The sequence below is a fragment of the Octodon degus genome, unplaced genomic scaffold (genome assembly GCF_000260255.1).
Source record: "Octodon degus isolate 3935 unplaced genomic scaffold, OctDeg1.0 scaffold00003, whole genome shotgun sequence".
NCBI classification, from domain to species: Eukaryota; Metazoa; Chordata; class Mammalia; order Rodentia; family Octodontidae; genus Octodon; species Octodon degus.
In genome coordinates this window covers 4,901,420-4,914,674 of record NW_004524579.1, presented here as the reverse complement: position 1 = coordinate 4,914,674, position 13,255 = coordinate 4,901,420, and positions in this window count along the sequence as shown.

Below are 13,255 nucleotides of genomic sequence, written 5' to 3'. Positions count from 1 at the left end.
AATCAATGAAAACATGGAATCTTTGAACCTGAGTTAGAAGACATGACAGGGATATTATTAGAAAATACGTACCATGTTGTTCATAGTTATTTTGCTCCCTGTTGATGCTATAATTAAGCAGTGTATTCCAACTATTTCACATCTGTTCCTATATCTTGAAGGATTTTTTCCAAAATCTGGATCACCTTTATTGAATAAGCTTTTTGTTTTTGAATGATTTTATGTTTACAAAAATTATAAAGATAATATAGATAATTCTTACACATTGCTCATTCAGTTCCCCGTAATATCACCAATGTTCAGGAGCTCACAACCTAATCTTAGCTCTTTGTCACCCTGTGAAACCCATGTTTGACAGTGCTAATAATGAAAGACGGGGATAAGATGCACTTTTAATGTGTGACTTTCCATGATTTTCTTTTATTTATTGGTGTCTCATTCAAGATTCCTGTATTACGTTTAGGTATATTGTTCCATAATCTCTCCTAGTTGGTGGTAATTCTGCTTTCTCTTATATTGTATAATTCAGTTTTGAGCAACACTGTTAGATGAATTCCTTAAATGGGATTTTGTCTGATGCATGGTTTATGATTAGCCTCGAGTTATCAGTTTAGGCAAGTGATACCACATATGGCGTAGCTCCTGGTTGTGTCATATGTGGGACACATGAGATTTGTGAGACTTGCTGATGCTGTCAGCCTTGATCGGCTGGCTCCAGTCATTTCTCCACTAGGACAGTTCCCGGCTTTCCCTTTCTTTACCACCCGCCTTCTTGCTTGCAGAGAAGCTCACTAACTGAAGTTCAGGCCTGGTGGTGAGAGCTGGAAACACTGTTGGTTAACTGATGCGGTACAGAGCAGCAACATGTATTATGTAGAATTTTGTAAAGAACATTTATCTCCACTACCCTAATCATTTACTAAATTAAGACTACATTTAGTTTTATCTGTATTTATAGTCTCACTTAGGGTTAGCATCATGACCACGTGATCTATGCAGTTAGGGAAGACTCCTACTCAGAAAGTCCCAGGCTACATTGAATGCTCTACTGTCAGCCATTTTAAAAGTCTTTAATATGGGCAAGAAGCTAAGTCTATCATAATTGCATTGAGTTGCACCAATTCCAAAATGAATTCTGATGCCTTTAGTGGAATCCTATTTTTAATATTTGTAGGGGTAGCTATCAAAACTCCAGGAGTTGGAGAAATTTTGTTTGTTGGTTTCGTTTTTCAATGTACTGCACCCCAGTACTACCAAAACAACAACAACAAAAAAAAAGTGCTAGAAATTGAATGGAGGCTCTTCCCAAGGAGCTATATGCTGAGGCCTATGCATGGATGTATGCATGTGTGTATGTATTTTTGAAAGAGTGTCTCATAAATCACTAAGTTGTCCAAGCTGATCTCAAACTTGCAGTTCTCCTATATCAGCGTCTCCAGGTGTTGGTGTTGCAGGCATATGCCTCCGACTTTGACTTGCTTAAGAGATTCATGAAAGCAGAAGTAGAACTTGCAGCAGCCCCTTCTGCAGTCATTTTAGCCAAAAGCTATCAACACAGTCCTTGGAGTTCAGCTCCATACTGATGGTAGCCGATCAATTCCAGATGAGCTCCAATAATGGAGCCAGGACAGCACAGTCTAATGGTATCTATCCTGAAATTGTTTAAGTTAAAATATCAGTGCTAATACCAGTCTTTTACATGTAGGTTGACAAAAGAATTTAAGAATATTATAGTTTTTCTTAGTTTTAGTTTTCTGGAAAAAAAATGCCTACTATTTTCATCATTCCTATCTGCTTTATCTCTGTTCTCTCTAAGGTTGTACCTACATGGAAGGTGAAGTATGAATTCTGTGCTAAGAACAAGTCAGCTTCATCAGTAGCAGCAGTTAGTATACAGCATAGGTGTTCCTAAAATATGTATTTACATGATAAATGTATGATATGCACATGCATGCATATATAAATACTCAAAATATGCACTATGCACACATATCCATATACACATATATATGTACAAACACACAGTTTTGTTTTTTTTTTTTTAAGTGGGGATTGAACTCAGACCCTTGCACTTGCCAGCGAAGCACTTATTCTACTGAGCCATCTCCCTGGCCCTAAACACACACTTAGAATTTTTCTTTTCTGTCTTTTTGAGACAGGATCTCACTGCGCAGTTCAAGGTGGTCTTGAACTCACTTTGTAATCCAGGCTGGCCTTGAGCTCACAGGGATCCTCCTACCTCAGGCTCCCTAGTGCTGGGGTTACAGGAGTGAGTCACCATGCCCAGCTATTTAAGAGGATGTCAAAAGCAATTATTTCCTCTTCATCTATCACTGAACTTTTATTGAAGTCACTTAATAGCTTTAAAGTACTTAAGTTTTTATATAATACTTTAAATTTTTAATTGGCACATATTTGTAATGGATAATGTCTACATTTCTTGTGAATGACTGGTACATGTAAGCAACATATCTTAATTGTATTTTAGGCCTTTTCCTTCTATTCCATCTTTTTTTTTTTTTTTTTTGTGGCCAGCTTAGCCCATCCACAGGGTGGGGCTGGCCTGGCATGTGGCACCATGCATCGAACTGCGGTCCCTGCACTTGCCTAAGCTTACCTAAGCAGGCGCTTTGGACCACGAGCTACGTCACTGGCCCTCCATTCCATCTCTTGATCCCCTTTCTATCTGAGAAAGAAGGGTCTCCCTACTGTTAGCTACCCTTTATTTTGCTGTTTATATTTTAGTTTCACACGTAAGAGAAACTAGTGAACATTTAAACGTGTGCTTCTGATTTAATTCATTTCACATTGTGGTTTCAATGATGTATATAACTGATTAAATGTTTCTGTGTTGATGAATAAAGGTGATCCCAAGTTTTCAAATATCATAATCAATATCTAATTACCATTTCATCAAAGTTGAAGAATTATACTATACTAAAATATCTAAGCAAATTTAATACACATACAATGATATTTATAGTCATACATACTGTTCTATATTTTACCATGAAGAAAGTACATATACATTTCGTCCTTTGACAATTAGCTAAGTAGATTATGCTCTTTCAATTTTTAAATATACCTTTCTATGATAATTTTTAAACTTAAACAATATGTCATCAGGTATTAACTGAACATCTGCATTTCTCTTTATACTCTTTATTTTTGGAACTAACATTTTAAATCTTTCCAAATACAGTGTTTATCAGGATTGATGGATATTAAATGATTATTTCTATCTTTTACTAATCTAACATTCATATGGTTGGCATTAAAACCAATTCTGACCATAGTACTCATACACTGCAGTATGATTTGTGTACATAGTATATTTTATTCATTATTTTTAATATATCCTTTTCTTTTAACTAATTAATGCTTTATATCATTGGCAATGCTTAGGATAGATTTAGTATGATTTTTCATTTAAATATATATGACTGAATATATTACAGAAATGAAAATGCAAAAATTTTCTGAACACTTCCACAGAAACATCTATTGTGAGGTAGTACTTTCATTTTAAAGGGGATAAAAATAAGAACAAAGCATTAAAATGATATAGAATTTCAAAACAAGATGACAGGATATCAACAATGGTTGTTGCATTGCATATTGTTATCTTCATATTTTTAAAGATGTTTCATATACTTCACTGATAGAAATGCAAAACTTACAAGTAGGAAAAGTAAGGATACCTAATAATACTATAAAATTTCTCAAATTTAGAAAATCAGGCCAGGTGTGGTAGATGCCTGTAATTCAAACAATCGGGACACTGAGGCAGTAGGATTGCTGTGATTTTGAGGCCAGCCTAGGCTACATGGTGAGTTCAGAGCCAGTCTAAACTACATAGCAAAGGCCAGGGAGATAGCTCTGCAATCTAAGCAACTGCTTGGCAAGAGCAAGGACCCCGGTTTGATCCCTGGTACTGCATGCCATGAGAACCTATGATGTACTGATCCTTGACACTGGGCGTGGTGGTGTGAGCTGTAATCCCAGTGCTGGGGAGGCTTAGACAGGCAGATCACTTTGAGTCCGAGTTGCATAGGGAGACCCCGTACAAAATAAATAAATAAGTTTTTAAAAAATAAAATAAAAGAGCTAGCCAAATATTTCAGCAGATTAAAAAGCCTGCAAGCAGACTCAGTGGCTGGGGTTTGATCCCTGGGCTTGCCATGCCGGCTGAGATGGCAACTGAGACCAGGTGTGGTGGTGCACACCTGTAATCCCAGATCTTGGGAGGCTGTAAACAGGCCAATCACTACAAGTCCAATCTAGTAGTGAGACCCTGATCACTCTATAGACTCTTCAGTGAAATAGAAAATAAATAAATAAATAAAATAAAAAATAAAAATAAAATACATAGCAAGACCCTGTTTCAGAAAAACAAAGCAAACAAAAACAAGATTATAGAAATTACTCAGCTCATTAAAGTAATGTGATATATATTATGAAAACCATGCTGTTGTTCTTGGGATTATATTTTATTATCAGAATTCAAAATCATAACAATGGTCAGGTTACAAATTTGGGAATATGAATTAACATTAGCAACAACACACACATTTTCATTGATCCATTCACACTACCTCCTAGTTTTCTACTCCATTTCTGATAAGAATGTAAGAAAGCTACATAGTTAAATTAAATGTGGCACTTACAAAGATCAGTAAATAAAGGTAACAGTGTAGAGTTGAGCTAATAATTATCCTAAATGTATATCCTCAGTTTATTTACACATAATTTTTTAAACAGGAGACACTAATAGACAAATATGAACTAAAAATGATTTCTCTGAGTCAGAGGCCAGTCAATAGAATGAGTTTTATAGGTTGAGTTTTCTTATAAGGAAGCAAAATGTTTCAGGGCAGTTTTGGTTTCTCTGCTATATGATTAATCATATAATATGATGTTAAGAAAATCATATAAATTAGCGCATACCCTTTATTCTTAATTTTATTTCCGAAGTGACATTTCGGGTAGTCCTATCTCCGCACTTACAGAGTACACACTGGAGAAATTAGCTTCAGATTTATAGGTAGCATTTCTTTCACCGGTGAGGCCCTGTGCTTGCAGGAAAGATGGCTCTTAAGGAGAGCACAAGTATTCATGCTAAGTAACCTGCGATGACTCCTGGGGTGGCACAGGCACCCCACCGTTGGGAAGACGGATCTTCAGTGGTGCATTGCTTTGCAGCAACAGAAGGACCCTTCAGGTAAGCGGACAAAGTGACAAAGCATGCAGTTCAATGAACAGTGCTGACTGCGAGAGGCAAGAGAACAGTAACTTGCCTCTGATAAAGCAGAGCCAGCAGCCATTTGTCAGACAAAGGATATCATGTGTTTTTGCTATCGTATTCTTTGTCTTAACCTTCTCTCTCATTTGATACCATTGACTAAGAGAACACAATCATTATTGTTATTGTTGTTATTATTATTATTATTATTATTATTATTATTATTATTTTCATGCCGGGGATCAAACTCAGGGCCTTGCACTTGCAAGGAGGCACTTTGGCTGCTGATCTATGGCTCCGCCCCCTACATTTATTTTCTTTGAGATACAAAACAAGACTATAGTTTATTAGGTGCTTATTGGAGGAAAGTCATTATTTTCAGAATAATAAGAGCATTCAAGAAACTCTGAGTATTCTTAAATGCACATGGTTCTGAAACTAGCATAAGTTACTTTGACTTCAATAACTTAGCCATTTCTTTTCTTCATGCTTAATGTTTGACAACTTTAATTCTGTACACACCTAAATCTCAATATGTAGATAGCGATACGTAGATCTCTATTTCTATATCTGTCTGTCTGTCTATCTGTTTGTCTGTCTGTCTATCTAGCTATCTGTCTGTCTATCTTTTACTTTAGTCAATATGTCCACTTGTGGCCACTGACTCTTCTGGTTCAGTTACTTGTTCAATCCTTGTGAGATAAGCCTGAAATATTACTTAAGTTTCCTTTAAAAATATCCTTTTGAATGAATTTCAAAAGTAATTCTATAGTTAGGCATTTTTTCACTGCTCAGTTGAACTTTTTAGAAAGATCACATGTAAGAAAAATAGAAAACAGCAACACTATGGAATTATTGCTGCCTATCATTCAAGAATAATTTCTTCCTACCAGAGAGGGATCTTGAAAGTCTTTCTTTGCTCAGTATTTCTTCTAAATGTGCTTTCTAAATATGGTGTTCCAAATTCAAAAGCAATGGAGTGCAAAAGAGGTGGGGGAGTAGAAAAAGGAGAAAGTGGAGTGGGAGGAGGCAGAGAAGAAGGGAAAGAGGAGAGAGCTATGTCTTCTCCAAGGCTGCCTTCACAGCCTGCAGTCACTTCCACTTTATTCTCCTCTATAGAACCCAGTCACCAAGGCTGTTCCAGAATCAAGGGAGAATTAAATGGAAAAATTGCGGCATAGGAAACAAGCTAAATCATGTGACACATCAGTCATCTGCAATTCTGTACAACTATCCAAAATGAGAACTGATTCCAAGAAATAATTGTTAAATGAAAAAAATAGTAGTTATATACTACAGTGTTAAGGAGAGACTATTATTTTCATGTGCTTGTATCAGCCCCCCAAAAATTAGGAAGGAAGCAGCTACCATCGGGCAGTGGCATGTGTGGTGCAAGGTTGTGAGGCAGCTGCGGCCAGAGAAAGGAAGAAGCAGCATGTGTGTGTGTTCTTTTAGGCTTAATGACTTATTCACATTTTAGTGTGCATTTCCTCCATTCATTACCTAATTATCTATCAGTTTTGTGGTGGTTGATACATTGTGGCAACTTGAGTCCTCTGAAGCTTGGCGGGATCAGCTTGGTGACTGCACACCCTAGGGCATGACTCGGCCCTCGGAAACCTTCACTTCCTGTGAACTAAACAAACCTCTCTTTTCATAATTGTGGGTATTCATATTTTGTCCCCACAATGAATAAAAAGTGACATAGACAAGTCTATAACATAAAGATGTTATAATAAATGCATTTGAATGTTTATGAAAGGTTTAATAAAGAATGCCACTTTTTATTTAAAATAAATAAATAAAGATGTTATAATGACTTACTCCATTATTCACCTATAGGTGTATGCCTCCTAGGTGCTGAAGCATTTGGAAGGGAGGAATGGAGAGCTAACCCACGTGCATTTTTCAGAAAGTACCGGAATATAGGACGACAGACAAATGTGCAGAAAGCCAACAATATTCTGTGCTAACATTGGGGAAGGTATTTCAACACTTTATTTTCCTATTTCCTCTATGCTTTTGAAGCACAAATTGATGTGTTCTTCTAAATACACAGTATGATTTAATTTTTGAGGAGAAAGATTCAGAAAGTAAATTATCGTCTGTGAATGCTTGCTTCAGAAAAATGGAGCAATATGCGAATTGGAACAAATACTTTAAAAAGTGAGCTGAGACGTTTTGGTAAGGGAGAGAATATGTCTAAAGGGGTGCAGTGGTTCATTGTGTTTATGTTTATTCATTAATTTTCCTAGGATGGCTATAAGGGCTGTTGAGACAGCTCAGCAGACTAAATGCTTGCTTAGGCATCAGCAGGGGCCAGGGTTCAGTCCTTGGCACCGCATGCCACACCAGCCCATCCCCGGGCATGCTGATCTGGTGATATAGTCCAGGCGTGGTGGTGCACGCTTGTAATACCAGCACTAGGGAGGCTGAAAACAGGAGCATCACTACGAGTCCAAACTATGTAGTGAGCCCCTACACACAAACACACACACACACACACACACACACACAAAGATATCTATGGCCACATCATAGTATGATGTAATGCTTATGAAAACAAAAATATTATTATAAATAGTTGTAAAATGGAATATTTTGTTTCAACAGATATTTTCTGATTATTTTGCATATTACTGTATTTGACACTATATGAAATTTTATTCGTGATTAGGCATAATTTTTGTGGGGTTTTTATTCTACAGTGTAAAGAGCAATAGAAAATATTTTTCATGTTGCTAAAATTACAATATGTAAAATTGTTAACTAAAATACAACTGTTATTTTATTACAGTTTACTTTAATATGTCATTTCACTTTTAAACAAGTATTTTCTCAAAGTAATTTTAGAATACATACCCAATGGATATTAATGAGTAACTTATTTTAAATTCCTCCACTTATTTTTAAGGTATCTTATTTTTCATATAACATTTTGCTAACTCTTCAGTAGAAACAGCATTCATAATTAACACTAGTTGTGATGCATTTTGGACAGATACAATGTTGCAGACATACAGCAGTTTATGCAGTGCCAAAATACCATGAAACTTGTTACAAAGCAGAATTTATACTTATTAAAGAGGAAAAAGAATGAACCTATAGACTCCATCAATCTGCTGGAAGTCAAATAAATGCATCTATATGCTACAGAGAAATAATATTGCTCAATAATGACACATAGGCTGAAATATTTCAGCCACTCAAATCATGTTCACTCAAAAGTACCCATGTCATTGATCTGTTTTTATGTTTCAACTGTAAATAAGAACTTTATAATAAAATATCCCTAGGCAGACTTCAATTTTCTGTGGCTGTGTCTAGTTCAGGATTCACAATGGAGATATAAATGAAGAGTCAGAAGGAAACAGAGTGAAATTGTTGTTATTAATAATCTAGCACATAATAAAATGGCGGCGATTTTAGTGCAGTACCTAGTAACCATCAGCTATGTTTCATTCATGAATTTATGTTGTAATGATTCTCATTTGAATAATGGTGATAATGCATACTTGTACATGTTTGTACATCATTCTAAAATTAACTGACATCTGTGTATGACAATCAAGAAAATTAGGTAACTGCAAATTATATTATAGATATATTATTGTCAGTTTAATGGCTATTCTTCCATGTAAATCTCTCATCACATCCTATTGATAGGAGATGTTACTTACCTGTTTAATTAAATTCAACATAAAACACACTATAGAGAATAAAATAACAAGAGGAAGAGTATTTGAATTATTCACTGTCTTAGTTACTTTTCTTTTGTTGAAACAAAATACCCGACACCCAAAATTAAGAAAAGAAAAGTTTGTTGGGCTCACAGTTTGTGAAGGTTTCATCCATAATCAGCTGGCCTCGATGCAAGGTGGAAAAAGGGCAAAAGTTGAAGGTGGAAGAAGACAGAAAAATCAGAAAGAGTAAAGGGGGGAGCAATTGTATTGCATGCTGGCCGCCTCCCACCCAGGGTGAGTGTAGGACTCTCGGCACCCAGGGACCTCCTCTTGCACAGGATGAGGAGGTTTGCAACGGGAGCACTCTGGCTCCTTGCTTAATGGCTTAGTTAAACTTCTAAATCAACCATGACACTCATTATAACCACACACTTTTGAGAGGTTAACCAGAGGCCGGGACGCTGCCCAAGTCATTTCTTTACCGTAAAATGATATAGTAAGATACATTAATTTGTTTAGAATATTTTCACGAGACAATTGGAAAGTCAATATTTTTCTTTTTGAACCTATTTTTACTTACTTTAACTGATACATGTACATTGCACACAGGTTAGCGTAATGCTTCGGTGCGTATGTGAAGTTGGTCCGATAGTCGTGGATTATTGTTAAACTGTTACATGTATGAAGGCAAAATGCTTGAATCCTGATAAATGTGTCTGCCTTTTCACATGTTCAATTGCGGAAATTTTGGGCAAGGCAGCAATGTAGAAATGAAAGAAGCTGGCAATATACAGAGATTTTTACTGGATTTGAGACATTGATTTAGGAGATGGGAAGGTTAGGGAGCAATTTTCAGTGATCAATAATATATTAAGGACAATTAGCAAAGGGACGAGACTAGAGAAGGAGGCAACATAATATCATGTAAAGGAAATTTAATCACAGAGCCTAGAGCAAAACTGTGATTAGCTAAGATTTCTTGTTAGTAATGAAAGTGATTTACCCTTTTTGATCCATTTTCCAGAAAATCTTGTGATCCAACCTGAATACTAAATTCGACAATTAATATGAAACAAGATATCCAGGGTTTTCAAAGACTTTCCTTGTATTTTTATCAAGTTCGAAAAGAAACCTCTGATATCATTCTAAGGATTTAGTTTATACAAATAAAATGTAAATAATTTGAATCCTTCTGGTGTCCAACTTCTTGTTTTGCTGACCACTGTACAACTAACCCAGGCTGTCCACTGTATTCAAATGATAGCATCCACCATGTTGTACTTTGTAAAGTAATTTCTTCCCATACACTAGTCCCATAATTGAAATCATTTTTCTATGGCAGATACATAGATAACCATCATAAAGAGAACAATAATAGTGCTTTACTATTATTATAATCAAAATAAAGAAATTTTAGAAACGAGAAGTCAATTAGTGATGTACAAGAACAATTTAGAAACCCGGTACCTGCCTTTTTTTTTTTTCCCCGTACTGGACACTGAACCAGGGTTTCTGAGTGGGCTCTCTTCCCATCTCGCTCTTGTACTTTTTTTTTTTCATGGCAAGGCTTCATTATGTTGTGTGATTCTCCTGCATGGGCCTCTCGAGTACAGGGAACACGAATGTACACCACTGTGACTGGCAGAGGCAAACCCTAAAACTGCTCAAGAGTGTGAGTGTGTGGATTTCTTGGATGTGAGAACACAGTGAGGTGAGACCAGGAAGGTTATCATGTTTTGCATTTTGGCGGAAGCCTATGCCCTGAGCTCCTTCACTGAAATGATACAGGAGGAATAATAAAAAGTGATGATTTCCATGTGACAATATTTATTTTGAAGTGATTGGTTATATTTGGACAACAAAATTTCTGTCCTGAAATGTAAGCCTGAGCAATTTAGATAGGTCAGTCAAGATAAGACAGCGTCTAAAGAGCAGCTAACTACAGGATAGTCTTTTACTTTGTTCATTTTGTTTTGTTGTTGTTGTTTGTCGTAAATGACACTGCACATTTATTTGTTTATTTTTTATGTATTTGGTATAGGATCACCCTAAGCAGCTTGGACTCATAGTGATCCTCCTGTTTTCAGCCTCCCCAGTGCTGGAATTATAAGCATGCTTCACCACACCGGGTCTCAGTGGCTGGTACAGCATGCCTGGGGTCAGGGCCACCTCGACCTGTGGTGCCAGGGATCGAACCCCAGTCCCAGAGTTTGTCTAAGCAGAGGCTTAGTCTGCTGAACTATCTTGCCAACACAGTATAGGGTAATTTTTTTTTTTTTGTATCTTTAGGGAAGGATCTACAGGTTGTTCAGGGTCTCACTACTAGATCTGACTCGTAGTGATCCATCTATTTGCAGCCTCCGAAGAGCTTAGATTAAGGGCACACACCACCAAGCCCAATGTCTATCGCAGTCTCAGCGTGACCCGGGGGCGGGTCAAGCATGGCAAAACAGGGAATTGAACCCCTGGGCCCTGCACCTGCTTGCTGATGCTTTAATCCACTGAGCTGTTTGACCAGCTCTAGGGTAATGTTATAATAAAATTCAAACAGAAACAACAATATTCTTAAAAAGTCAAAAAGTAGACACAATCTAGGGCAGAAGGAAAAACATAAATGTGAGATTATCACAAATCTATTGGAAATGTTTCAATGACACAGACATCTGTATTCAGTCACACACACACACACCACCACCACCACCACCAACAACAACAACAACAACAATAACAACAGCAACAATACCTCCACCACCACCACCACCACCATCTTAGTGTCAATAAATTACTTTGGAAATCTCAACTCCCTAGGCGCAATTTTGAGTATTTAAGTAAAAGAGAACATAGCACTGATGGTCAAAAGAAATGTAAGTGGATGCTACAAAAATGAGCACAATGCTTTGGAAATGTGACTGAGAAAATGATCAGAGTCAATGGAGCTTGGAAAAGTCTGTGGATGGAAACACGGATTTGGTGTCTGTGTCTTTATTTCAGATTTTCTCTTTCTAGAACAGGGTTCATACACAGAAGTGGTAAAATATTTTGGGTCACTATTTGCTTAAGAACACAGGATGGTGACCATAGCGCCTGTGGGAGAGGGGATGGGTACTTGGGATGGATCCCATATGGCCACAGTTTGAGTCAAGAAGGTGGGGCTGTGAGACTCATTGACAGTGTCATTCTCTTCTTGGCAGATCCCAATGCAATTTTAATTTTTACACTACTTCATTTTTATTGTCTTCTCTATTGTAGGTTTCAGAGTCTAGCATTTATTTATTTATTTATTTGGGCAGAACCGGGGATTGAACTCAGGCCCTTGAGCTTGCCAGGCAAATACTTATTCTACGGAGCTATCTCCCCGGCCCGAGTCTAGCATTTTGATTCCTGTCTTTCCCCCATTCTGCTACATTTTTCTTTTGCAAAGTATGAACTAAACTCAGGGTCTCTGTGCTGAGCTACATAACTAGCCCTTCCTTATTTGTTTATTTATTTTTAATTTTTGGATATTGTGCTGCTAAGTCAACAAGTTGCCTAGCTTTGGGTCAACTGCAATCTTCCTGCCTCAGTCTCCTACGGTGTTAGGGTTTCGTTTGTGTGCACTACCCTGAGCCAAACAGTGACTTTTATTCTTCAGTTGCTATTGTTGTAAAAATTTAAGAATTGAAGTGCGGAAATTCCCTGTAGTTATCTCTGCTATAGCTTGTTACACCATGGAAACTAATGTTCATTTTTTGTTACTTTTATAAATGATTTATAGTATGGGATTTCCCCTTTAATTAAAGAAATATTTAGTAATATATAATGTCCTGTAAAAGGACATTTTTATGCTGCACTTGTTATTACATTGTGAGGAAATAACTTCTAGTGTTAGAAATTTGTTGCATGTTATATAGATTAAGGCTAAAATAATAAATAAAATGTATTTACTAACCACATAACCTTGAAAGGAAAGCATGTTCTGTATATCTAAGCTATGCACAGATACCAAATGCCTACATTAATGTAAATATTCCATTGCATAAACATAAGCTAGGAATGATAAGAAGAATATGAATGAAAACACAGAAAGAGGATTTAGGGATGAAGGAAGGAAAGAAAGCAGGAAGGAGCAGGAGATTTCAAAAAAGAAACAAATTATGCTGTGCACATGTACCTGTCCTTCAAGTTGAATATAAAATTTCATATACTGAGAACATGTACTAATACAATAAAAACTGGGATTAAAAAAGAAATGAGGGGCTGGAGAGATGGCTCAGTGGTCTAAAGCACCTACTTAGAACAAGCTTGGCAAGGCATCAGGGACCGCGGTTCAATCCCCCAGCACCACATGCCA